The following is a 25,395-nucleotide window of genomic DNA, read 5'->3' as shown; positions in this document are numbered from 1 at the left end:
CTCTCTAATTTATTGTGCATGATTTTATGCTGCTTCAGTTACCTGACTCTAAGCAACTTCCAAGCAACGACAAATATATAATGATACAATAGTCCACAAATTATTAAAATCTATCTCTGTCTGTCTACAGTCAATAATAATAATAATAATAATAATATGAGAGAGAGAGAGAGAGAGAGAGAGAGAGAGAGAGAGAGAGAGAGAGAGAGAGAGAGAGAGAGAGAGAGAGAGTTTGGTGTAGTGATTAAGGCACTGGGCTAGAAACTGGGAGACCATGAGTTCTAGTACCACCTTAGTCCCAAAGCCAGCTAAGTGCCTTTGGGCCATCAATCTCAGCTCTTGGAAGGAGGCAAAGGGAAGCCACTTCCAAAATCTTGCAGTTCCCAGGAGTCAACACTAACTTGAAGGAACAGATAATACTAATAACAGTCCTCAGGAAGGACTCAATAAGTGGATAAAAATGCCAAATCCAGCCTAAACATCTGGCTGATTGTGCAACCAAGTAGAGTATCACTAATAGTACTTGAAACAGCTTACATCCTGCAGCAATACCTTTAACACCATCAAGCAACGTCTGACTATCTCAGGTCCTTGAGAAGGACTCTGTAAGTAGATTTAAAAAATGACAAATCCAATCTAAACATCTGGCTGACTAATCATGATAGTAATAATAACAATAATGACAATAATAATAAGGAATAATGAGTATAACACCATATAGTATATTACCAAATTACAATAATCATCCTATATTCAGGTGTCTCTCAGTCCCCAATTCATGGTTTTTAAAAGCTTCCTGAATGTTGAAAATGAGAGTGCAGTTCTTAGATCTGTTGGGAGAGGTTCCACAGGACGAGATTTCTTGCTGAGAATGCTCACCTGCAGCTCCCCTCTTGTTACACTTCAGCGAGACTGGAAATACTCAAAAGATCCCCCCTACAGACCCACTTTGGATGGGCAGGTTCTATTTGGAGCAAGCAATCTTGGAAATAGCCAGATATCAAGCTAGTTAGCTATTCATCTATGGAGATTCTCAGTCATCCAGGTCATGGTTGTCCCAAAGGTGCTTTTCCAAAGGAAACTGGACTTTTTTTTCTTTGAAGATGTTTCACTTCCCATCCAAGAAGCTTCGTCAGTTCTTCAGACCAGTAGACAGCTGATCACAGCATTTTAAATTGCACTGGGAAACAAATCAGAAGCCAATACAGTCCGCAAGATTGAAGTTACATGACAAGACCCAGCTATCCCATTTAGCATGCAGGCCACTACAACTTCCTCTAGTTTTAGGGTTGCTATCAAGGACTGTCCCATGCAGAGCACATTACAGCAGTAATCCACTGTGTGAACTGCCTTGCCATTGAAGACTGCCTTCTGAAATTCACCCCGCACCCTCAAAATAATTATATAAATAATGTTTTGGGTTCATTGTATTGAATTCTGAAGTTGCAGATTGCTAAGAAATTGTCCTTGGGGAAAAAAAATCTACCCAAGTCATAAAAGTGTAATAAAATCCATAGAGCATAAATAACAGCATATTTATAGGTGTGATGTTTAAATACATGGCAATATATTTTTATTCTCTTCCTTGAGATTCATATCTTGTTATGTTACATATAATCATATAATAAGAGCTTAGCATTAAGCATTCTCCTTCCTTCTTTTTCTTTTTTCCAGAGAAGAAAAACAATGCAGCACTGAAATATTGAAATGTTTTGCTCCCGAATATAAATCTTCCACATAACAAAATAGATGCATGCAGTTAAAAATAAAAATTTCCATAAGGCCTCATTCATTCCATGTTCAATTCTCTTTAATTTCTGGTTATTTAGGCAGCTTTTGGGATTCTAACATCCTTGTGTTGGACTGTGCTGATTAGAGATTATGGGAGTTGTAGTCCAACTAATTCAGACAGCATCAGTTTGGAAAAAAAAACAACAGTGGCATTCCAAAGCTCATTTTAGGCATATGATAAAACTACTTATTAAGTGCTAAAAAAAAAAAAAGGAAAGACATTTAGATGCACAAAAACCTTTTTTTTCAAGTTTATATTTGGATTATCTCTGGAAGATTATTATCTGGAAGATCAGTAATAGCAGACAGCCCAAATTTAAAACTTGTCTGTTACAGTGGTTTAGGAAATGCTGAAACCATGAGAAGGAAAGCAGAAATATCATTTGCAGTAAAAACTAGCCATATTTTCAATCAGTAATTTATGAAGTTTTTTCAGATTGACAATGATAAACCCATACCAAATGAAAAAAGCATTAAAATGAGAGCAAAAACATGAAACAGATGATTTCTTGGGGCTTGGGTTGAGTTAGCATATCAGGGCTGCAAATCATGAACATTAACTCAATAACAGCGAAATGAAACAGAAAACTCTGCTTCCTTCTAACAGTCATCTGGAAGACCTCAGGGCAGGTACGGTAACTTTTGCTTTTCACGGAAAGAAAAGTTTTGAATAGTAGGGCAATCCTGATTTACTCTTAAGTAAACATGTCTAAGAACAAAGCTTAAATGCAGTTCTGAATCATCCATTTGAGGGTCCCATCCTTCTTTCACTAAAATGGCAGACCTCATGTTCTGTGAACATAAGATTGGCATTCAGTGCTTTTCATTTGCTGCCAAGAGAAAGTTTTTTAAAAAAACTTTCACTTTGGACAATTTTCAATTCAAATAGGCACAGTTGTGTCAAATGTTGCCTATGACCAATATCTAGCAGCCCCATTGACATTTCCAGTTTTTAAGGGAAAATACAGACTTTAACTGATCACCAGTGTTTTTATCTAGCTTGTGGTTAGCCTTACAATGAAATGATCTCTGAAAGAGATACCTTCAATTAGTTTATCCAGTACCAATCTCTCATTAAACATGTCAATTTCCCTTCCATTTTTTCTCAGACCTCTGCAACTTTTCACAGTGGGAAAAGACAAGCGCTAACATCTGAGGTGAAATTTAACTCTCATTAAGCAATATCCACAAGAACACAATGCTGCAAGCACAGAAATGTTTAGGTTATTGTGGGCCATTTTTCTCATAATCTCCCATAGGAACATTATGGAGGGAACTAGTATGATATCATTTAAAATCCTGCCTGTATAAACAATCTCTCCAGATATTCCTAAATTACCAGTACTATGATTCTTAATCATCTTGTTGTCTGGGGCTGACGATAATTTAAGTCCAAACCACCTGACAGTTCTGATAAGATTTTAAGATACACTATGGAAGTTTCATAAAACAATTGAGATGGAAATCTTGCCGATATCTGTTATAAATCTAATCAATGGCATAATTCAAAAAAGAGAGGCCAATTGTACATTGGCAGAAATTCAAGGCCATCAAAAAGTTAGAGCATACCGTATACAAAAGATGTTGCTTTGTAGGATCCAAAAAGAAAAAAAAAAAGAAAATCTTTTATTAGAGAACCCAGGAAACACCCAAAGAAAAAAAATAAATATTGGTAAAGCAAGTTTTGCTAGTCAGAATTGGCTTCTACATAATGCCTAGACATATTTATCATTCGGAGACATTACCAAACCCCACAATCCATTTTCCGCTATGCCTGGGGAGTGAATATGCCAAAATCTCTGATAATGCATGCAGAAAGAAGCCTTCATATTTTTTTGTAATATTCATTAAACACAAGCCTAGTCGGCATGAATGTTGTATCAGTGCAGGAAACAATTCCTTGGACTCTGGGTTTCTAAAAATATTTATTTAATGCAGTTGTTATAATAAGGATGTCTCTCCCCCAAACATGCAAGTACAGACATCATAATCTAATCCCAAGCAAATGTTTATTCAGAAATCCTTGTCAATCTCACTCCAACCTCCACACACTGTATTGTCGCCGCTGTGTAAGAAGAGTTATGATGTAACATGAGGCACAAAGCACAGGCAACATATCTTCATCTGGAGGCATTGCTTATTTTTATTCTTTTTATTTAAAAATAGTCAAGCTATGGCCAGGCATCCTGCAGCTACAGAAGCTACAAATATCAAGGGAAGAGGGTGTTAAGTCCTCGCAGTAATGGCGAATGATGAAGACACATCTTTCCAGGAACACTCTTTATTTCAATTTCAGCCAAAACTCCAACAACGAGCAAAGGCACGCAGGCCTCATTTTATACGCCCAAATCCGCAGACACAATGACAACAGAGAACAGGCACTTTTCCCACCTTGTGCATGCGCGCAAAGCCGGCGCCACTCAGTCTGGTCCCGGCAGCTTCTGCAAAGCCCGGGACCATTGCAACGTCCCGAGCCTGCATTTGCAGGTTCAGGACACAACAGAGGGGGGAAAAAAATCAGAGTTCAGGCAGAGCAAAGGTTGTCCATGCAGAGGACCCATATGCAATTTGTTTGCTCAGAAATTGCATGAACGGTTTCTCTTCCACCCTGAGCAGGGTTCCCATCAGACCAGCCATCTTTTTACTAATGAAAGGTGCTCTCTTCTAATGTCTTCCCATGAGATTTAATTTAAGTGTGAAGAACTCTGGAGGATGCAGCTCATAGGAGGGTTTTTTGTACAGCATGAGATCTTCACACACACCTAGGAGCAACCTTGTAACTAAATAAGTGCAAGGGTAGATGCATTTCATCCCTCTGAATTTCTCTTTCTTCATTGTCATAGAGATGTGTTTTAAGCCAGGAGATCACAAGGATTGCCTGGCTGCCATTGTGGAAGAATTAACCAACTATCAGACCTGCCCCAGCTAGGTCCCTAGGAAAGAAAGACCCTCGACTCCATTTGATTAAAGTGATGGGTTCTTTTACTAAGGATCAGTGGTTGCAGCAAAAGCAAGGCTAGAACTGAGTATTCCCACCAAAAGTTGCAAGTTTTCCCCTTCTATGGCCCTCCCGCCTTAGTCATAGTGCTTTTCATTCTTTCCCAGGCCAGGCATCCTTGGGAAGCTGGATCAATTCACTTTAATATGTCTGGTTCCTGTCAGCACTATTCCCTCCTCCCATACATCTTCCTTCTTCCCTCTGGCACAACTTCTCCAAATTGCTTTGACCCATTCCTTCCGTTTATGACAGGATGTCAGTAAGGTTAGCGAAGCGTAGTGAAGATGGCAGAACTGACACTGACTGTGTCATTGCCAGGGGACACCCAAGTTTAGGATTCATACACTCTTCGGTGAGGCTTCTTCATGGTCTCCTCCAAATATGTCCAGTGCAACATATTGTGGAGCAGAGGCCCCAGAGTGCATATCAGGGAAACCCCAGAGACTTTCTGTATGCAACTCCATCATGGATTGACTATATAAATAGTCTACCTTTGGATTTGTAAATAGAGTAAATGGTTTCATATTTGCTAATTGAGAATGTAATTGTGAAGTGCTTTTTAACATTTGTGCCGTACTCTAAATAAATAATAAATCTCTTTCTTCAAATTGAATGAAAATTTGTAGGGAAAAGGCAGGCAAAAATTCTCTAGCCAGCACCCTGCAAACCAGGGGTGTCAAACTCGCAACGTCACATGATGTGTCACGACGTATCGTGACTTTTTCTCCATTGCCACCAATGGGGTGGGTGCGGTTTTGGCATACGCATCCGGCCTGTGGGCTGGCAGTTTGACACCCCTGCTCTAAACTGTCAGCAGGTTTGTAGCTATACTTATAATTAAACCTCCATATGGAGAGCTATGAAATGTTGCAGATCAGTAGCTGTGCTTCTCCATTTTGCCTGTCATGGGCCATCCTTGAACAAAAATCTCTTTGCAAACAATGCCTGCTTCTGTCTGCTCTGTACTTTTCTGTTTGTATGGCTCTTTGAGCACAAATGGGGTAGATGGGTAGATGGTGGCATCATTTACTGAATCTGACATGGCTCCTTCAATACAGGTAGAAATTGGTTCAACAGAAGATAAAACTGTCAGGTAGTATTAGTGTTTAAGTTCATCTTAATAGCGGGGTAGTCAGACGAGATCACAGTGCTTGCATGTAGCTCTGAGGGGGAAAAGGCACTGAAAAGGACGCAATGCAAGAAATCAGAAGGGCTTCCAATCATATTTCCAATGATGAGCACAGTTTTAACAAAGAAGAAGCCAAGCCAAGCCTATTGCTATGCATATCAGGATCAATGAAGCAGGAAAGGGAATGGATTTTTTGTAGAATGCAAAGAAGCTCCATTGGGATCTTTTCTGCTTTTTTCTTCATCTGCTTGGTTTTTCTCACTAGAAATTAAGAAATGAATCCTTTCCCCATTTTTATGATGCTTATGGCATCTTGTATGCTATTCTACCTCAGTCTGGGTGATGCCCTGAGTTTTATTAATTAAATGCACAATCGCTCTTTCATTTTTAAACATACACATGTGGGGAATCAAGACTTGACTGTACAGAATCATATAGAATCTATACAGATTATTGAAGGGATCTACAACATCATATATTTTAGCTCTGATGCAAGAAAACTACTTCTATGGTTCCCCTAACAGTAATCTAACAGCAATTGCACAGCTGTGAAGTAGAAATGTGTTGATACAAAGGAGCTATGTCATATTTGGAAGTTTGCTCTTGGTAATAAAATACAGGTAGTTCTCACTTACTGATTGCCTTGTTTAGTGACTGTTCAAAGTTACAACAGTGTAAAAAAAGCTCTGCGACTAATCCTCACATTTATGACCACAACAGAGTTGCCTGTTCCAACTGTGGTTGCTAAATGAAGACTACTTGCAGTGGTTGGATTCAAATATGTGAACAACCGGTTCTCTGTGTGGATGCCGCTTCCAGAAGTCCATTCTGGGCCTGGGCAACAAAAAATTAGCTACTGGTTCTGCTGAAGTGGTGCGAACTGGCTGAATCCCACCACTGACTACTTGTAGAAAAATGTATTGGCCCACCAAAAGGTGAATAGCCATCACATAGTAAACACAAAAGTCGTCTTTGCTGTTATCCAGCAAAAGTGCCTGAACTTTTTTGATATCAATATCCCAGCTGCCTTTTCCATATCTCCTCTCTAGGTGGCTTGAACTGTATCTTTGATCCTTCTCAAACAACACTACTTCCATCTAAGCTGAGAATAGTAGGAATCCATATCCAATGCATTTGGGAAACGCCAGACTAGCGAAGAGCAAAATGTAAGGAAAAAAAAGACCATGTAATGTGTCACTTGAGTATGTTTTGTTTATGAAAGCCCAATTCGTTTCAATATAGCATTCCTATATGAGTTTTACCTTCATTCTATTGTTCTTACTGAAGAAAGCAATAGCCTGTCGGTTTTTATTTTATCAACTTCAATTTCAGAAAGCTGTATGTATATATGTATGTATGTACGTATGTACATATGTACGTATGTATGTATCATTATCCTGCCCTTATTATTTTTATACAAGGTGGCAAATATACCAATAATACTTCTTCCTCTTCCTGTTTCCCCACAACAACCCTGTGAGGTGGGTCAGGCTGAGAAAGAGTGACTGGCCCAAAGTCACCCAATTGGCTTTCATGCCAAAGGTAGGACTATCACTCATAGTCTCCTGATTTATATATAAATTACAACAAGGGGTTAGTCCACAATTTATCCTCTAAAACATTGACCCAAGAACAGATCATCTTGCTCGAATGGGATACGGGACACAATTTGGCAGATGCACGACCATTAGGTTTCGTGACAGCATTGGAACCTGCCATACAAAGGATTGAGGTGGGGGATGAGATCAAAAACTCCATCAGACAAAGGGTCACGGGGCTACTAATGGGTCACAAACGATGCTAAACACTATCCAGAGAGGAGAAGGAGGCCTCAGAGCAACTTAGAAAAGACCACACCATCGTTATTCTACCAGCAGATAAGGGCAGGGCAACGGTGGTTATGGATAGAACACAATACACTGATAAAGCCCTGGCACTACTTAGTGACACAACAGCATACAAAGTCATCACTGGAAACCCCATGACCATGCTTAAAAATAGCATAAACAAACTTTTAAATAATTTTAAATGTCATGGAAAAATGGATGAAAATACCTTGAGGAAAATACGCCCAAGGGATTCAGCTATGGCTAGGTTCTATGGCCTAGTGGCCATATCAGCCACGTGGTAGATAACAACCAAACCACAGTAAGATCAGCCGTGGAATTTTTAGAGAAAGTCAAGCTCTTAAAGGTGGAGGGAGATGAAGTGATGGTGTCTTTGATGTCACCTCACTCTTCACCTCCATCCCGCAAGACTTGACAGTCATGACATTAAGAGACTGCCTTAATGAAATGGGACAAGGACAACACCAGGATTCCCTCCACACTGAGGATCTAGTGAAGCTAATAACATTATGCTTAAAAACATATTTTACTTTCCAAGGGACCACATACGAACAGGTCAAAGGAACACCAATGGGATGCCCCATCTCAAGTATAGTGGTGGAGGCTGTCCTGCAACGCCTGGAGGCCATAGTGATGACCCAGTAGCACCCCAATTTTTGGGTTCGGTATGTGGATGACATGTTTGCAATTATTAAGAAGCAAGATAAGGCCAACTTTATGGATGCGTTAAACTCTGTATACCCGGACATCCGCTTCACAGCAGAGGAGAAGAACCAGGGTTCCTTAGCCTTTTTGGATGTGTTGTGTTATGTCCCGAGCCTTGCAAACGGCTCGGGCGTTTGCAGGCAGTCCCGGGCAGGTGCAAAGCTGCCCGGGACCAGACAGGCTGTCGCCAGCGCCGTGCGCATGCGCGGGTGCTGGCGCGGGAAAAGTAACCCTTTTACCCGGGAGTTGCCTATATAAGAGGCTGCGAGGCGTTTGGGCGAGGCTGAAGCCATCTTCCTGTAAGCTGAACGCTGAATAAAAGAAACTGAGAACTCCAGCTGCTTCTCGTGTCTGTTTTCCCGCCACGGACTCAACACTGGCGACGAAGGTGGGATGCCTTGCACTACCTGGAAAGGAAGAAGTGTAAGCTTACCCAAGGAGTCCTGAGCGGCGAAAGAGGAACGGCGTCGACTCGGCAGCTGCCCGCCAATCCGGTGCGCATTCGGGGGTAGGCTGGCTGATAGACCCGTCTCCTGAAGATCCGAAGATGGCGAAAATCGGAAGGCTTTCAGAATTCGACGTCTCACATCCAGAGCGGTGGGAGTCCTACGTATCCAGAATGGAGAACTACTTCAAGGCAAACCAAGTGAGGGAAGATAGCTTGAAGGCTGCCACCCTGCTTTGCGTTTGCGGCCAAGACGCCTTCGAAATTGCAGAAAACCTTGCAGCACCTGATCCAGTAGAGTCTGTAAGCTACGCAGACCTGAAGAAGCTGCTGAAGGAGCACTTCCACCCCAAGGTGTCCGTTATCTCATGGCGCCACACCTTCGAACAGAGGGATCAACGGTCCGGTGAGTCAGCCAAGGAATACATCGCTGCGTTACGGAAGGCCGCCAAGCCCTGCGAGTTCAAGGACCTCGAGGAACGACTGAGGGACCGATTCGTGTGCGGGTTAAGGCATCGAGAGTTACAACAGAGACTTTTCGCTAAGGAAGAATTATCCTTCCAAGACGCCTTAAGGGAAGTCACCGCAGAAGAAGCAGCAGGCGGCGCCGTCAAGAACATGCGGCCGATCAGAAGCAGTGCAGAGGGTGCGTCCGTGCACCAGGAAGACGTCCGATGAAACTCCGAGGAGGATCCGGACGAAGAAGTCGACCGTCTACACCCCGCGAAGGAAGAGAACCAGAAGGGAAGCTCTTCGGCTCCGCTCAAGTGCATCGGCTGTGGAGGTCGCCACAGGAGAACCGACTGCAAGTTCCGCTCCGCTACCTGCCGGGCATGCGGCAAACAAGGGCACATTGCAGCTGTGTGTCTGGCCCGACGAAAGGCACAACCCCAAGAAGAACGCCTGAAGGGTACCAGACTCCCCAGCCAGAATAGGGTAGGTTTTTGCGCTTCGCGAAGAAGCATCTGTAGGACAGGCACACACAAGCCCATGAAGAAAAAGCTGTCACTCAACGTGAAGCTACAAGGGGTTCCATTATCTATGGAACTAGACACAGGGTCTGCCCTTTCCATCATTTCATTGCATACATTTAGGAAGATTTGTTCCAGTAGTGGGACTAAGGCCAAGTTAAGGCCTTCTGATATTGTATTAACAGATTTTCAGAACTCAAGAGTGTGTGTTAAGGGGGAGGCCACCCTTAACGTGCAATACAAGAGTTTTGAAGGTCCACTAGACTTATTAGTAGTAGGGGGTGAACGAACGAGTCTCATAGGACTCGATTGGTTTGAGGCCCTGGGGATACACGTCACAGGACTCAACAGCTTACAAACACTCGACCTACAGGAAGTCTGCAAAGAATTTGCAGATGTTTTCAGCCCCCAGCTGGGCACATTCAAAGGACCACCTGTGTCCTTAAAGCTAGACCCCACTGTCACTCCCATTAGGATTAAAGCAAGAAGGGTCCCTTTTGCTTTAAAAAGTAAGATTGACACTGAATTAGACAAACTAATCCAACAGGGAATCCTAGAACCTGTTGATTCCAGCCCGTGGGAGACCCCCATTGTCACGCCTCTAAAGGCAAATGGGGACATTCGCATTTGTGCTGATTACAAATGCACACTCAATAAGGCATTGCAGCAACATGCCTATCCTGTTCCTGTGGTCAGTCACATCCTGGCCTCTCTCAAGGGGGGGCGTGTTTTTGCAAAGCTTGACCTAGCTCAAGCATATCAACAGCTGCCTGTTGATGATGATGCTGCTATAGCTCAGACCATTGTGACCCACAGGGGAGCCTTTAAGGTAAAAAGGCTACAGTTTGGAGTGAATGTCGCTCCTGGGATTTTCCAAAGCGTAATGGAAAACACACTACGAGGTATACCAGGGGTCTGCCCCTACTTTGACGATGTCTTGATTGCAGGAGACTCCACACACATTCTAGCTGAAAGGCTTAGGGCTGTCCTGTTAAGATTCAGGAAATCAGGCCTCAAGCTCAGAAAAGACAAATGCAAGATTGGGGTGCCTTCTACTGAATTTCTGGGATTCAAAATTGATGCTGCTGGGATTCATCCTGCTGAATCCAAACTAACTGCTATTTTAGAAGCACCCAGGCCAAAGTCTAAGGCCGAACTTCAGGCCTTCTTAGGCCTCCTGAATTTCTACAATTCTTTTCTTCCACATAAAGCTAGTGTAGCTGAGCCTCTTCACAGGCTACTAGACAAACAAGCTGTGTGGCTGTGGTCACAAGCACATGAGGCTTGCTTTAAAGAAGTCAAGGCCTTGCTCACTTCTAACAGTGTTCTTGCACATTTCAACGAGTCTCTTCCTGTGTGCATCGCTTGTGATGCGTCCCCCTACGGGGTTGGAGCTGTCCTGAGTCACCTCAGGTCTGATGGAACTCAGGTTCCTATTGCATACTACTCCAGAACACTGTCTTCTGCCGAGCGCAACTACGCTCAGATAGACAGGGAGGCTCTGGCTGTTGTTGCTGGAATTAAAAAATTCCACGATTTTCTATATGGCAGGCATTTCACGGTCTTCACTGACCATAAGCCTCTGCTGGGACTGTTTACCACACGTAAGCAGACTCCCCACATCATTTCCCCTAGAATGCTTAGGTGGTCTATTTTTTTGTCTGCATATGATTTTTCATTACTCCACAAGCCTGGGAAAGAAATGGGCCATGCTGATGGCCTCAGTAGGTTGCCTCTGCCAGTAGTAGAAGCTGACCCCGCGCCAGCTGTCAACATTCTATCAATCCAAGCCTTGCCCGAGCTCCCTCTTAGTGCCAGGGATGTTACCGCTGAAACAGGTACAGATCACACACTTTCACGTGTCCGCTCCTGGGTCCTGTCCGGGTGGCCTGAGCACTGCCCTAGTCCTGAGTTTCAGAGTTTCTGGTCCAAAAGGAACGAACTGTCCCTTTCTCAGGGTTGTCTGCTTTGGGGAAACAGAGTTGTCATTCCCACCTCAATGAGGACTAGGGTCTTAGAATCCCTCCACGAGGGTCATCCTGGCATTGTTCGTATGAAGGCTCTTGCACGCAGCCACTTGTGGTGGCCTGGTTTAGATAAAGATATTGAGGCTAAGGTACACGCATGCCACCTGTGCCAACGATCTCGCCCAGAGATGCCCCAAGCTCCTGTGCATAGATGGGAGGAAACACAGTCCCCATGGTCTAGGGTGCACATTGACTACGCTGGGCCCTTTCAGGGCCAGTTCTTCTTGGTCCTTGTTGACAGCCATTCAAAATGGCTTGAGGTTGTGCCTGTCTCATCCACCACCACTGCAAAGACTATTCAGGTACTGAGGGGGATTTTTGCTGCACACGGGCTGCCAGATGTCATTGTGTCCGACAACGGCCCTCAATTCACCTCCTCCGAATTCCAAGCTTTCTTACAGGCAAACCTGATTCGTCATGCCACGTCTGCGCCTTTTCACCCGTCCACCAACGGTATGGCTGAACGCATGGTGCGCATCGCAAAGGACGCCTTGAAGAGACTCACCTACGGGGACTGGCATCACAGGTTGGCTGACTTTCTCCTTTCTTATCGCACCACACCGTCCACTTCTACAGGGAGAAGTCCAGCTGAACTTCGTTGGGGGCGCCAACTTACTACTAGACTTGACCGGTTGCATCCGGACAGACTGCCTTCATCTACCTCACATCCTAGGGCACCTAGACAACTACTTGTGGGTGCCCCGGTTTGGGCTCGCAATTACGGGCCTGGTCATACATGGGTCCCCGCTTCTGTTTCCAGGGTCACAGGTCCTCTCTCCTACGAGGTAGCCCTGGACAACGGTCGTGTCCTGCGTCGGCACATCGACCAACTCCGCTCTAGGCGGGACTTTTCTGATGAGACTCCTGGGTCTTTTCCAGGGGGGGAGGGGGACCCTTTGGAGCAAAGGGAAGGGCAAGAGCTACTGCCCATCTCCACTGAGGGAGCCACAAACGGCCCATCCCAAGATTCCGCAATTGCTCCGAAAAGGAAGTCATGGAGCTTACCCACACAACAGGCACTCACGCCTACTCCAGCCAGGGAGTCACCCCGGGGGCATACTCACTTTCCACACACATCACACAGCACTCCAGTAACGGAGGATACCCGGGGGCATCCCAACAAATCATTCCCCGCAAGAGAGCTGGCACAAAATTCCCAAGGTTGGCCTGACCTTACCCCAAATCCTACAGGGGGTCAAACATACACAGAGCTAGTCGAGGAGCCAAGTCCCGACTACAACACCCCTAGCACAAATCAGGGAACACCTGAGTTTTGGGAAAGTACAGAAACCCACACGAGCCCGAGCACAGAATGGGGTTCAGGGAATGGACAGCCTCCTGACAGGTCTTGGACTGACCTAGGAGGTTCTACAGAGACGCCCAGCAGTGGCTATCACTTCAAGGGGCCTGAGGGTCTACAGCTAGGTAGGACAACCAGGTCACAAAGCAACAGAAGCCCTGGCCTGACGAGCCCGGTGGGCAAGCAAGCAGGCCAGGCATCGGGGCACAGTCCTTGGAAGACACCAGGGCACAATAGAGAGAACAGGCTCACGCCTCCCTCCAGTCAGGGGACTTATGCCAGTAACCCAGAGCTAAGAAGGTCACAGAGAGCAAAGAAATCTCCTAAGTACCTAGAAGATTACATAACATTGCTGGCAAGGCAAAAGCCAGTAAACAGTGGGAGCACTGGGGAGCAAATTGTCGTATAAAATAAATGTTGTATGTTGGTAGTAGTTTTAGCCCGGGGGAAAGGGGTGTTATGTCCCGAGCCTTGCAAACGGCTCGGGCGTTTGCAGGCAGTCCCGGGCAGGTGCAAAGCTGCCCGGGACCAGACAGGCTGTCGCCAGCGCCGTGCGCATGCGCGGGTGCTGGCGCGGGAAAAGTAACCCTTTTACCCGGGAGTTGCCTATATAAGAGGCTGCGAGGCGTTTGGGCGAGGCTGAAGCCATCTTCCTGTAAGCTGAACGCTGAATAAAAGAAACTGAGAACTCCAGCTGCTTCTCGTGTCTGTTTTCCCGCCACGGACTCAACATGTTGGTCCACCGCCAACCGGATGGGACTCTACACACAAGGGTATACTACAAACCGACGCATACCAACAGGACCCTCCACTATAAAAGCAACCATCCAGTGGCCCACAAGATCAGCTGTGTAAGAACATTATTCAAATGGATAGACTCACATTGCAGTACAACCAGGACCAAAACTGAAGAAAGAAACCACCTCTTTCGGACCTGTAAGTACAATGGTTACCCTACCAAATTTATCAGGAAGTATAGTAGACCACACAGATCCTGTGAAGACTTGCAAAAAGCCGATAGGATGACAAAGCAAAATGTGCGTATCCCTCTCCCATACATCAATAGTGTGTCAGAGACAACAGCCAGATTACTGGCCCCCTTTAATATAGAAGTGGCCCATAAACCAGACCAAACCTTACGGACCAAGATCATGCACCCAAAAGACCCACTCCCCAACGAGGAAAAATCTTTGATAATATACAAGATCAAGTGCAAGGACTGTTCCTGCAATTACGTTGGGGAGACTACTAAAAGGTTAAAAATTAGGGTGCATGAGCATGCACTGGTAGTTAAAAGACAGGAACAATATTCACAGATTTGGACCCATATGACCAACTATGGGCATGAATTTGATCTTACCAGTGCACAACCTATATCCAGGGACACCACTAAGGGAGGCCGCCTACTCAAGGAAGCCTGGCTTTCTGATGGCGATTCTATCAATCGCCACATAGAACTTTGCCCAACATACCAAACACTTAAGATATGGGAAAAACAACACCATAGCTCATAACAAAAACAATTTGCACACCCCCTACAAGATCAGAGGGAAGGGGGGGGGATGGAGGAGGTAGCCCATTTGTGCTATAATGAACTCACAATATATCCTACAAAGGGAACAGAGAAGAGACAAAAAACACCCCCCATAGATACCCCAAATACGCACACCCCAATCCACCCTACAACAAGGAGAAATAATGATGGGTGCGAATGACACGGATGGCTGGATGACAACCCATGGGGCACCCACACCATGACCCCTGCTAATAAGAGGGGAGGGACGAGACACTCCACCGACGACTACAAAAAAGAGATCCATGAGCAAACGATGGAAAGCCATGCCACGGGACCCTGCACGCATGCAAGAATGGCAAAATAACTAGCAAACGATGAAGGGGGACCGAACAACCCAATGAACAATCGAGCAGTAAAGGACCTTAAGATGGGGGGGACAACCAGAAGTGGATCAATATACCCACAGATGTCCACGGAAGAAGGCAGCGCTCCTGAGTGGGAGAACACACGCACGAGCATATCCATTAGAGATTACCCTGATAGATGCCCGGATCCACTCAATATACCCCCTTCCCCGAGCATACATGCACACAACCCCACCAAGAAAGATCAGATGGATCCTGGAATAGAACCAAAAAAGGGGATAAGTGTAAGCAATCGAAAGCAACTGGTGTATGCTAGCAGAAAGAAAGTGATCGAGCCCAAGAAAAAGAAAATAGCAACCTCGGAAGATACCAACACAGCAAGAGACGCGTGCCCTTTCAGAACAAACCAAGTAGAGAAAATGGATGGACCGATGACTAGATCGAGAAGCTGGGCACAGAGTCGTCCGGCAATATAAAAAGGACTCCCAGTAATCTTGTATTATGCTCTGATGATGTCGGCAGTGTTGGCCGATGAACGCTTAGCTTTAGCTTTTTTATTAAACAGTTTTTGTTTTAATATTATCCTGGTGCTCAGACTATTTTATTTCTATTATATGGATTTACCCAGGATTCACATTTTTAGTATAATTAGGGATTATACACACATATATAGCCCCCACCCAAACAGAACACTCCCTCATCCAATCAGAGCACAGCCAATCCCCTATCCAATCAGAACACAGCCAAGCCCCTAACCAATCAGAACACACCTCCACCCAATCAGAACACAGCAAAGTTCCCACCCAATCAGTTCATACCCCCAATAGCAGTTAAAAGGAAGAAACAGCTACGATCACACATTGCTCCTAGAAGCACGAAGCCGAAAACACCAGCCTGAAGATGACGAATGGGACTTTGTTGAAATGTCACCAAGACACTTCCAATTTTACACGGGAGAAAACCTGAATAACCAAAGACCTACATATATATACATACATATACACATACATACATACATACATACATACATACATACGGTGACTATTGACCAGATATGCTACTATTTCAGCTCCTTTTGTATTACTTTAGAAAGTTTTTTCATTGCAGGATCCCAGTCTATCAGGGATGATATCACAAATATGAAGAGGGAGTAAAGGGAAATAAAACTCTGGTGCCCAAATGAGCATGCCAGTTTTAGATTTGCCAAGCTACACTTGCATCTTCGCTCCCTGCCAGCATAATATTGAACAAGTTGTTTAACTTCCACAGTTTTTGTCAGGCATAATTGTGCGTTAGTTATGAGCAGGCTGTGCATTTAAATAATATCAAAGTAAAATTAATGCAGTGGAGGAATACCATACAGTTGCACCTATCTTAAAGACCATTCATTCAGCGACTGTTCAAATTTAATCAAGGAGGCAAGCAACCTGAAATTAAGGAGAAACTTCCTAACAGTGAGAACAATTAAACAGTGGATACTTCAGTGACTTCAGTTGTTGTGGATGCTTCATCATTGGAGGTTTTTAAGAAGAGACTGGACAGCCACTTTTCTCAAATTGTATAGGGCAGTGGTGGTGAACCTATGACATGAGTGCCAGAGGCAGCACACAGAGCCCTCTCTGTGGGCACGCACACCGTCACCCCAGCCCCGCCTCCCCCCACAGCCCAGTCCTCATCAGCAGCTCCCCCAGAGGAGAGTCACCCCTGCGTGTGGCCCACATGGAGCAGTGCAGCCAAGCACATGGCAGCTGGGCAGCACATGATGCTGCGGGGCACGGGCAGAGGGTGTAGCCAACATGGCACTGCAGGGCTGCCTGGGTGATCAGCGGCAGGCCATGGATGGCCCTGAGGGCGGGCCAGTGGAGTGGGGGTGGGCCGGGGGTGGGGCAGTTTTGGGGCACTCAGTCTCTAAAAGGTTCGCCATCACTGGTATAGGGTGTCCTGCTTGAGCAGGGGGTTGGACTAGAAGACCAAGATCCCTTCCAGCTCTATTCTGATTGATTGATTGATTGATTTACAATGGTATTGAATGAGTATTACTTATGACTGGTCCTCATATTTATAAATGTTGTAGTGTCTTGCAGTCACACAATTGCCATTTGTAACCTTCACTTCCAACAAGCAGAGTCAATGGAGAAGCTAGCAGGAAGTTGCAAATGGCAACCATGTGAATATCATGTGTAATGATGATATGGGATTTGTTTAACCGTGGCAGTGGAAATGCCGGAATTGCCATCACTAAGCACGGTGGTGTGATTTTTCAATTTACTACCACATCGACCGAAATTCCAGTCCTAATTACCATTGTCAAATGAGAAATACTGGCATTAACGTGCATATTTTTATTCTAGCCAATCAGTCAACTGTTTGACTGGAGTTTTCCCTCTTAGTCCTGACACCGATTTCTTTTTGCAAAGGTGTACACACAAAAAAGAAACATCTCCAAATCACCCCTCCCCCCAACTTTCCTTCTCTTTCATCTTTCCGCCCAAAGCTAGAAGAAAATTTGCCAAGGGATGTTGACAGTTGCAAAGATAAGGGCACTCAGTGGGAGAGGATTATGGAAGAAACATTTTGCCTCTATTCTGGTGTAAAAAAAATTGGGGAATTGGAACGGCATAATGAGGCACAAGGTAGATCGTAAATGAACTGATGAAGAGCATAAGCTAGGCAGAAGGGCTTGCTGAACAGAAGACAAGATAATGGTTTCTATGGTAATACAAAACCGAGGTTAAGATTTTTTTATATATATATCAGCTGCAGGCAACTGTATTTCAAGTGGTTAATGGGGTAAGAGAGAGAGGATGGTGCCGATTGTTGGAAGACATGAGGCAAGACACCCGCACTCAACCTGATGCCCCTGACTGCAACTGCTATCTATATGTCTAGCCCAGGGGTAGACAACCCTCTGAATATAGCCGCTGGAGGGCACCAGTTAAGAGAAAAATGATGCAGTTTTTATACTTTTGGCACAGATCCATACATCACCAGTTACATTAATTAAGCCTGGTGCTACAATGGGGCTTAGCCTGCAGTTTTGAAAACAAGAGCCCAGAATATTTACAGCTGAAATTCCTACTCCCTAGTAAGATTTTTTTAAAAAAATAACTGCCAGCTTTTGTTTCCGTTTTAAAGAATGGCAACATTCATAACCTCGCAGAGTTCTCAAGACAATGCGTAGGGTAATCATTACATGTAATAAGTATTCTTGGCCGGCAAAGAAGATGCAAACAGATGCCTTCCAGATGTTTGGGATTACAATTTCCATCACCCTGTATTATTGGAGGAGATTGCTGCAGTGATTCGTAAACAACGTATGCCCTAAGCATGAAGTTGGACACTTGATTTGGCATGATTCTATTTCTTTCTTGAAGTAGAAGTTGGGGAAATGGCGGGACATAAGTAGGGAATGCTTTCCTACTGCACCATGTCCCATATGGAAAACAACCCTCATAAATGAAGACAAGGTTGAATAATGCCTTTCCTCTAAAACTGACCAAGAGCCAGTCCCAGAATTTGAAAAAGAAAAACGTATTGTAAAGGAAACTCCAAAAAGAAAATGTACTGTGTATTATAGGGAGAGGGGAGGGAAGCTAACCTCTATAATCTCATGTTTTCCTGCCTTATATCAGACAAAGGATTGTCTCTGAGAGTCAATATATCAGTGGAATTGATTGTTGTTATATGGTGATGCATACTGAATTCCTGCTTAGTCTCTGGGCTTAACAGCAGGTTTACCACCATGTTCCATTCTATTCTCTCTCTGTTCTTCCTATTTTTCCCCCTCTACCAACAATTGGCCAGCATGCTGGGCCTCGGGCCTCAATAAGCTTTGGATAGGTCTCAAGGTGTTTTTCCCTGTTAAAGTTCCTTAACAATTTTATGAATTTTGTAAAGTATAAGGCTTCTGGGAATGTGCTAATACCTCCCTTTGCTGCAAGGATGGTTTGATTTTGGCAATCAAGTACCAGAACTGTCTTGAGCAGTACTCTCAAATTATTGATTCTCATTTTCAGAGAGTGTATCCTGTTCCCAAGTTGTTAAATAGCAAATTCAAGAGTACCTTTGCCTTATCTAAATTTCATTTCAATTTTACAACTCCTGTGCAGAACATCAGTGGTTCCAGATACCAGTTCAGAACACCCACAGTCACAGACACAGGAATAGGGGGAAATTATACAGTAATATTAGAACACAGAGCAGGGGACCTAGACAAACGAAAACAGTGGTTTGTAATCTTAAAAGACAATTCTTGACTAGAGATCCACAATGATCCTACCCATTTTGCAAAATTTCTTGGGATATAATGTTCTGCACACTGATTCCAGTATTGCACTGTGCTGTAGTTGTTAATTCAAAGCTTCCATAATCATTTTAATTGACCAACTTCATCATTGTAATATATTGGTGATAAACTCAGATAAGAGAAGAAGATTCTTCCGCTTTGAGATTTGGATATGAGTTAATTTTTCAGAGCCTGTAGGAATGACACTGGAAGGATAATGTTCAATAATAATTTCCAGAGAAGAAGCCATCCTAGTGTTTGAAAACAAAGCCATTGAAGAGTCTTGCAGCTCATTAAAGAGCTTTAGGGCACACAATGGATCATGAGGTGTTATTCGGAAATTGGATTGTGCACCGATTGTTAGAAGAAAGGTTTGGAATGAATAGATTCAAAGAGAAACACAACCTAAAGAATAGAAGGTGGAAGCACACTGCTGACCTTATCAGGGATAAGAAGCTTAAGTAAGGTTGGGCCTGATTAATACCTTTTATTTAGGAAAAGCAAGTCTGTAGATTAGACAGGAGAGGTTAAAAAAGCAAGGAGAAACCGTTTCCTTAGACCTGCAAAGAAAAAAAAAACATAGCTGCATCCCTTAAGTCATTTGGAGTCAAACATCACTAAGGAATAGTGACAATGACCTTCTTGACTATGACATGTGAATATGATAACAACTTGCTTGACTTGTGAAATGATTAAATAGCACATTGCAACAAGAACCTTTTGTCTTTCTTTAATCCACAGGAAATAATGGGAAGTTCTTAAGGAATGCTAGATAGCTAGTAAGATTTTGTAAATCCTTTGCTCAAGGATACAATTGAAGGTTTCTAATTTAGCAGAAATGGCTAAAATCTCTGCTTATTTAAAGGATCATTCACAAGAGAGAGATGATATTGTATGGAGAAAATGGATAGAATATGTTCAGAAGAAAAATGGAACTACAAAATTTCATTTATTTTATGAGTAATGGATTTGTTTATAAAATTATGATGTTAAAGTTTGAAGAGAGTTAAGGGTTAGTATGATTTTGGTTATTGTATAATTAGTAAACTTAAGTAGATTATGCTTAATATGTTTGTATAACCCTGTACTTGGCTCTGGGAAGCTGGGGGGGAGGGGTGGGGGTGGGGGGAGGATGGGTTGGAGGTTAAATAGGTCAGATAAGTAGAAATAGTTGTTGTTTTTTTGTATATAATATTGATGTTTTAACTTGGAGAGAGGAATTGCTTGGGCATTTCCCCTGGACCGCATCTGGAGTGAGAAGATAGGAGGAAGGGGAGAAGTAAGTAGGAAGGTTGAGGAGAAGGAGGAGAGGGGGAGAGTGAGGAAGAAGAGGGAAAGAAAGAAGTGAGAGAAGAAGTTAGAGGGTGGATACAGTTTGGGGGGAAATGGGTGAGCAATACCGAAAGTTGTCTGTATAAATTTACTTTATTCTTTATCTGAAGTATTCTTTATGAATGTAATGAAAAATTGAAAATAAAAAATCTTTTACAAAAAAAAGGATACAATTGAAGGGGTATTCTGGGAAGCTGAAATTTTCTCCTTTCTGTTTCTGATATCAGATTTATAATAGATTATTAGTTTCAAAAGTGGGGATAGGGAATGTGGTGTCATACCAATGTTTTGAGCTTCAACTTCTATTAGCTCAAGATAGTTTGGGTATGGTAAAGAACAATGGAAGCTGTAGTCTACCGTAAATGCCGGCGTGTAAGACGACTTCCGCGAGCGCTGAAATCGGCGCCAAAGACGGGAGTCGTCTTACACGCCGAGTCGTCTTATACGCCGGAAATACTGGTAGTTTCCGGCATATAAGACGACGTTCTAGGAATGCGGCCCAGCTATAAAGACGGGGGTCATCTTATATGCCGGGTCGCCTAATACGCCGGCATATACAGTACATCTCCTATTCCTGTCTCCTATTCCTGGAATAAAAATTACATGTCCTTTACTGAGTACAGTCACTATTCTGAAATCCAGTCATTAATTTTGCTTTAAAGTGAAGATGTAGGTTATTTCTGAGTAAGTAATCTAGTTTGAAGTTATAGCTTGCAACCCCACAAATTAGTACACATTCTCATTATGTATTGCGGCTCATGTATTGAGCTAAATCATATGTACAGTAGAAGACTTATGCTTGAAAGCTAGCTGGAAGACTTTTAAACATTCTTAAAACAGAGCCACCGTCTTCTGCAATGAAAGGCAAAAAGTGTGTTTTGGGGAAAAGGAAATGAAAAATGTCTTCGTTCTTTGGGTCTTGGCTGAAGATCTCTGCAGGAAGCACATTCTTGAAAAAAACAGATTTTGTGCAACCGAGCCAGAGAATTTAGGCCCAAAGATTTTTTTTAAAAAAATCACTGGGAAAACTTGAACCATTAAGGTAGAGTTGGCAAGGAACACTTACTTAGTTGTGTGAGAAATTCTTTATTCTTTTAAGTGATACTTGCTTAGTTCGGAGTAGTTTATATCTGATTTCATTCTTTGTCTCTCAATTGCTTTACTCAGGCTTAGAGTTACCAGACATCTGGCAAAAAGAGGATACGTCTCTTTTTTATCTCCAAGTCCGACCTACATCCACCAGGCATACATTTAAAATCAAAGATTGTCTAGCTTTTTGAGTACCTTGTTTTTTCCCTGTAATAGTCACTGAAACTTTTGTATATTGTGAACTTCTAAATTGCCTGCTTCTCTCTTTTCCTTGTCTATTGGCAGACACAACAGCCTAATTTTACATGATTTATTCCCTGAGTCAAGCAATCGGCTTCAGTCCACCACTTCAAATCTATAATCACACTAGTCTGTGGATCACATGAACATCATTATGTTTCCCCTGGTGAGAAATGCATCAGTTCTGTACTGTTCCTAGCATATGTTCTTTAAAAAAATGGGGTTTTTTGGGGAAAAAATATTGCAATTGAAAAAGAATCTTTCTGAAGTTGAAAAAGTAATTTCGCATACCAATACAGCCCAGATACATTTTTCCAGTTTCTCACTGTAATTGTTGTCATGGATGCTAAGATGGTTAAACAATTAGTGTGTCCTCCTCCTCCCTCCCTATTTGCTCTCCTTTTCAATACAGGCAGTCCTCGACTTATGACTACAATTGAGCCCAAAATTTACATTGTTAAATGAGACATTTGTTAAGTGAGTTTTGCCCCGTTTCACAACCTTTCACACCACAGTCTATGTTGTTGAATGAGACATTTGTTAAGTGACTTTGCCCCATTTTATAACCTTTCATGCCATGCAGTTGTTAAATTAGCAACACAAGTGAATGTGGCTTCCCCCACTGACTTTGCTTTTCAGAAGATCACAAAAGATGAGTCAGTTGCCAAGCATCTGAATTTTGATCAAGTGACTGTGGGGATGCTGCAACAGTCCTAAGTATTAAAAAATGGTCACAAATCACTTTTTTCAGTGCCATTGTAACTTTGAATGGTCACTAAATGAACTGTTGTAAGTCGAGGATTATTTCTAATCTGTATCCTCCTTTGCCTCTTCTGATTTCTCCTAACTCAGACTACTGATAGCCAATCCCGGCCTTATTGTAACTTGAAGCAATGGACGTTCTTCCCATCCAAGGATCTCTTTGTTCCTTGGAATAATCTTGCATTGGTTTCACTCTCAGATTGCAAAAGATGGGACCTTGTGTTGCATCAGCATGAAGCTGCTTTCGTAATTTGCTTTGAATTAAACAAGATTAAAACAATAAACCGAAATAGATACAAAACCATAGTGAGGGAAAATTACACATTATACAGTCATTGCATAAGCTTCCTATTATCAGGGGATCCTGAGGTTTGCTGGGAAAAAAAGTTTTAAGGGCTTTCCAGACTTCAGTGAGAGAGGAACTTAACCCCATATTGAAAGGGACCCCGAGAGGACCCAGAGTATGCCTCTTCTTCAGCACCTGATGGTCTGGGTGGATGTAATTGGGAAGAGGTAGTCCCTCAGATATTTTGGCATGCCATGTAGGGTTTAGAGGTCCAAACAGCACAAATTGGGCTCAGATGGAAACAATGCAGCTTATGGAGCAGAGGTGTAACATGTGTCCTCTTGGGGGTGCATTGTACTGCCATGGCTGCTTCATTTTCCACAGCTGAAGCTAACTGATGCTCTTCAAGGACAGCCCCATTAGACCGCATTACAATAGCTCATGCAGGAAGTGACCAGAGCATGAATAACTATGAACAGAGCATCAAAATCCAGGAATGGGCACAATACAAAGTACACAAAAGCTCTCCTGGCCATGACTGTCACCTGATCCTCGAGAAGAAGTTCCAGCATGCAAATGAGGTCTGTTTGGGGCAATGCCCCCCATCCTGTACCAAATTTGGTAGTTTCAGACCCAGAAGACCTTAAAACCCAAAGCCACTCAGTGTTGCCAGGGTTCAGTTGAACTCTGCTTAACCCATCCAGACCCCTACAGCTTCCAGGCACTGGGAAGTGACATCTACAGCATTGCTTAATTTGTCAGGATGGAAAGATATAATTGAGTATCATTAGCATACTGATGATACCTCAACCCATGTTGGTGAATAATTTCCCCTAGTAATTTCATGTAGATGTTAAATAAAAGTGGGGAGAGCACCGAACCCTGCAGCCAAGGGTGGGATCTCTCACTCCCAATCACCACTGTTTGTATTGGCTCCCGAGAAAGGAGGGAATCAGTAAAACACTGAGTCACACACTCCCTGGAGTCAATCCAGAAGGATCCCATGGTTAATGGTATTGAAAGCTGCCGAGAAGTTAAGTAGACCAGCCAGAACAGTACCCCTATCCTGCTTCTGCCAGAAATTATCCAAAAGCCCAACCAAAGTCATTTCTATCCCATGTCCAGGCCTGGATCCTGACTGAAAGAGGTCAAGATAAACCACTGGGGTTAGCTGAAGGTGCTGTGTGACCACATTTTCCACAATCTTCCTTAAAAAGGGGGCTTAAACACTGAATGAAAATTGTCCAATATAATGGGGTCCCATGCCTCCTTAAGAGATAAAGGAACCACACTTTCTCACTTATTTATTTATTTATTTATTTATTTATTTATGAGACTTATATACCACTTTAAGTGCAAGCACTCTCTAAGTGGTGTACACCAGTAAGCAATGTATATATATATTTACATTGCCCCCAACAATCTGGGTCCTCATTTTACCTACCTCGGAAGGATGGAAGGCTGAGTCAACCTTCTTATCTTATCTTTTTATATATAATTCAAAGTGAACATACCTAATATTTTTGCCTGCTATTTTCCCCACAACAACAATCCTGTGAGGTGCATTGGGCCAAGACAAAGTGACTGTCCCAAAATAACCCAGATGGCTTTCATGCTTGAGGGAGAACCAAAGTGAAACATTAACTGGTCATAGGATAATCATAGATACATTATTTGTAACCAAGGATTTTATTCTGGTTTCTACACTTCAGGAAAGCCTTGAGCCTTACCAGAATTTTCTTTGATCCATCACTCATTTGTATTCCTTCTGAGATGTAGTGCCTTTGATAAACCACCTATGATCCCAAAGCTGGGCTGTGCATTTCACAAGCTTTGAGCCACTCAATTTTTACAGAGGAAGGATCTGAGAAAGAAGAATCATGCATATGAAAGTTCTTGAAAAGAATTTTTATAATCAGCTGCTCCCCCAGGATACTGCTATGATTCAAATAACCTCCAAACCCCTGGAGACAATAGATACAGGATTTGAGGATTTTCAGTCATTGATCAGCTTCACTGCTACTGCTGTATACGTTAGTAATTGCATAAACGAATTAAAAGAAAGCATTTGAGAAACATTGCTAGGCCCTTAAGCTGCCTCATCTTTGATCAGTGATATTTGTGTGGCATTGAATATTGAGAGACAACGATGAATGGAATATATTATGTCTTCATATTGGTTGAAAAATGACACAAGGAGAATGTTGATCATCAAAAAAATCTGTAGAAAATATTTCTCCTGGTGATTATGTAACATAGGACACTGGGAAACAAAGCAAGATGAGGGCTGCAAGTACACACAGATCT

The sequence above is a fragment of the Crotalus tigris genome, unplaced genomic scaffold, assembly GCF_016545835.1.
Source record: "Crotalus tigris isolate CLP2741 ecotype Arizona unplaced genomic scaffold, ASM1654583v1 scf7180000024467.898045, whole genome shotgun sequence".
NCBI classification, from domain to species: Eukaryota; Metazoa; Chordata; class Lepidosauria; order Squamata; family Viperidae; genus Crotalus; species Crotalus tigris.
The sequence above is the reverse complement of the archived record's forward strand: the minus strand, read 5'-3'. Positions refer to the sequence as shown.